General features: G+C 40.3%; 1 pseudogene; it reads right to left on the minus strand.

Moving 5' to 3' along the window:
* Positions 1-1,654: 1,654 nt before the first annotated feature.
* LOC126427512 (5S ribosomal RNA) lies at positions 1,655-1,772 on the minus strand (annotated as a pseudogene).
* Between the last annotated feature and the right edge of the window lie 1,487 nt (positions 1,773-3,259).

The following is a 3,259-nucleotide window of genomic DNA, read 5'->3' on the forward strand; positions in this document are numbered from 1 at the left end:
AGTTGGACGGGATCGGTGCTGTCAGCCGCAGCAGGGCATTACGGGGAATCAGCGGCGAAGAACGAGTGTGTGTACCGAACCAGGATTCGAAACCGTGAACTCCTGCTTACCAGCCAGGTGCGGCAACCACTGCGCCATCTGTGACAGATCGCGGGTTCGAATTCCGCTCCGGTACAGATTTTCGGTCGTCGCCGCCGATTCCGCTTAATGTCCTGCTGAAGCTAACAGCAGTGGTTCCCTTTAGTTTACATATCACATTGTGTTGCCATAACGGAAAACTTAATTTGCCTCTGTTAACAGATAATTTAATTTTCAGTGCCTTGCATTAAGGCTCTACTTCAGATGATCGAACTATTAAAGAGAAATCAAATAATTATCTCAATAATATTCATAGCCAAACTGCATAATTTGCTGTGAGGTTAAAATTTCTGACACGGTTTTAAGGTACTCGACTTTGTTTGTTAATCATGGATACGGTTCAGTGACATGTATGTCTGGTCGTTCACCATGTCGTTTTCTTCACAGACTTCAGGTAAGAACTGAAAATCTGCATACTGTTCAGGTAATAACTACAAATGTGCAAACGAATAAACTCCAATTAATTGTATCAAAAAAATTGAACAAAAGTGAAAATATGTACAACACCTTTCTAACTGTAGGAAATAAACATCTACATTAATCCGTGAGAGTAAAAGGAACTACGACAACGCCCAATTTTTAGAAATCGAAAAAGACTTCCAAAAGAACAATACAAGAGACATTTATAAAACATTCAAAACAAACCTCAAAGTTACCAACCTCAAAGTCTTTGCTTCAAAAATTAAAATGGCTGTTTGGCTCTTAACAACTAGGAAAATTGTAAGGTACGTACTAATATTTTGAAAAACTGTTGAACTGTTTCAACTACAGGAAACTAATAACACCAACCCTAACTCTAAAGAAACAAACGTAATCGAAATAATTAAACAAATTAAGAGACTTAAAAACAATAAAGCATCCACAGAAGATGTTATAACTGCAGAACTACTAGAATCAGCTGGCCCTAACACTATAAAAGAGACCACTCAACTAACAGAACATATCTGGCTAACTGAGAAAAGTACCTGAGGACAGGAAAAGCTCCCAAATTCATCCACCGCATAAAAAAGGGGATAGAACCGATGTTAATAATTACTGAGCGATCTCCCTTTTCCTGGTCACATATAAAACTCTCTCGCATTGTTTGCTTTAACGAGCGCAAGAACATTAGAACCTAAAATTGGTGAATACGAAGCAGGATTTAGACCAACCAGATTCTGTGTGGAACAAATTCTTAGTTTAAAACTAATCCTTAGGCACCAAAGGATTCCTGGTAACAATATTCGATGCACATTTGTGGATTTTAAAAAGGCCTACGACTCGGTTGATCGTGAATCTCTTTTCCAAATTTTAAAGGAACAAGAAGCACTCAGTCTTCAGGCCACAAGGAGCCCAGCGGGACCATCCGACCGCCGTGTCATCCTCAAATGAGGATGCAGATAGGAGGGGCGTGGGGTCAGCACATCGCTCTCCCGGTCGTTATGATGGTATTCTTGACCGAAGCCGCTACTATTCGGTCGAGCAACTCCTCAATTGGCATCACGAGGCTGAGTGCCCCCCGAAAAAAAAAAAAAAATGGCAATAGTGCATGGCGGCCCGGATGGTCACCCATCCAAGTGCCGACCACGCCCGACAGCGCTTAACTTCGGTGATCTTACGGGAACCGGTGTATACACTGCGGCAAGGCCGTTGCCCGAAGGAACAAGGGCTATATAATAAAACTTTAACACTGATTAAGGAACCCTGTACTAACACTAGTTCTAACATTAAACTCATGGGAGAAATTTCTGAATAACTTGATATAAAGACTGCAAAATATAGATCAATCTATGAGGTTAGGCAGAGGTAATTTTCAGAGCAGATTGCCTCGCCTTTGCGGGTGATCTATCAATTTTAAGTAGGCATATTCTTAAAAAAATGCGGAAAAATAGGACTACAAATATCATTCGAAAAAACGGAATATATGACATGCAACAAACAAGCACCAATTTTTTTTAACGCGAAATACGGACAAATAAAAAGGGTATCTCAGTTTAAATACTTGGGGGAAATCATACAACGAAACCGTCTGCAAATGAAGTTTGCTGTCAGAAGGTGGCAACTGCATTCAGATTAACACAAAATATTTATAATAAAAAAAAACACTTTCTAAATCCAGTAAACTTAGACATTACAGCCCTGCAATCAGACCTGAATGTCTTTATGGAGCAGAAACTTTAGTTTTAAATAGGGAGAGGGATATTGAAGAATTTCAAAAGAAAGGAAGAATTACTATTAGAAACATATTAGGCCCCAAAATTACTGATGGAGAAACTTATAAGCTGAGAAGTAATAAGGAAATAGAACAATACACAGACATAGATGGCGATGTGAGAAAACGAAAACTTAAATTTTATGGGCACATAAAAAAAATGGCACCCACTAGGTTGACTAAACAATTAGTAGAATTCTACGAAAACAGAAGTAAGGCCAAAACTGAGCCAATGAAATGGATCGCTGCGATTAAAGAGGATCTTAACGCAGCTGGTATAACTCAGGATGACCTTACAGACAGGAAAACATTCAGACAAAAGATATGTGATTGTAAAGTTAGAGGGAAATTAGAAAACGGACTGGAACATCGTCGTCTGATGAAAGAAAGACCGTTCATTCTGAAAGGATGAAACAAAGCTGGGGACAAGGAAAGTAAGGGTTGTACCTGGCGTGGTCCTACTGGGCCCATACGAGAATACTAATAATAATAACAACACTCGCTTCTCGCCGCTCTGCTTTGTGGGTGAATCCCCGCCTACTCTCTGCTCCAGCACGACACGGACCCCGCCCGTCAGGCCGTTCTCGCGGTGTGCGGCCATCTGGTACGTCGTTCGATGGGTCTGCCTTGTGCTCCTACATATTCACTAGCCACCCGAAACCAAATCATCCTGTATGTAATAAAAAAGGAACAAATAAATGAATAAAAATTACTAAATATTATTGACTATGTGTATGGAGAGACATTTTTGTAGGATCTAATACGACTGCGTTATTAAAATGTTCTGAGCTTATTTGTATCTTTCGGACATCGGACTTGTCTTACATTTTAACTGTAGCTGCAGGCGGCGGACTCCGAAGGACAGCCGCGCTTGTCGTAATCGAGAGAATCCTCCCTATATGTTCTTCTCTTCACTTCAACAAATGAAAA

This window comes from Schistocerca serialis, chromosome 11 (assembly GCF_023864345.2).
Source record: "Schistocerca serialis cubense isolate TAMUIC-IGC-003099 chromosome 11, iqSchSeri2.2, whole genome shotgun sequence".
NCBI lineage: Eukaryota > Metazoa > Arthropoda > Insecta > Orthoptera > Acrididae > Schistocerca > Schistocerca serialis.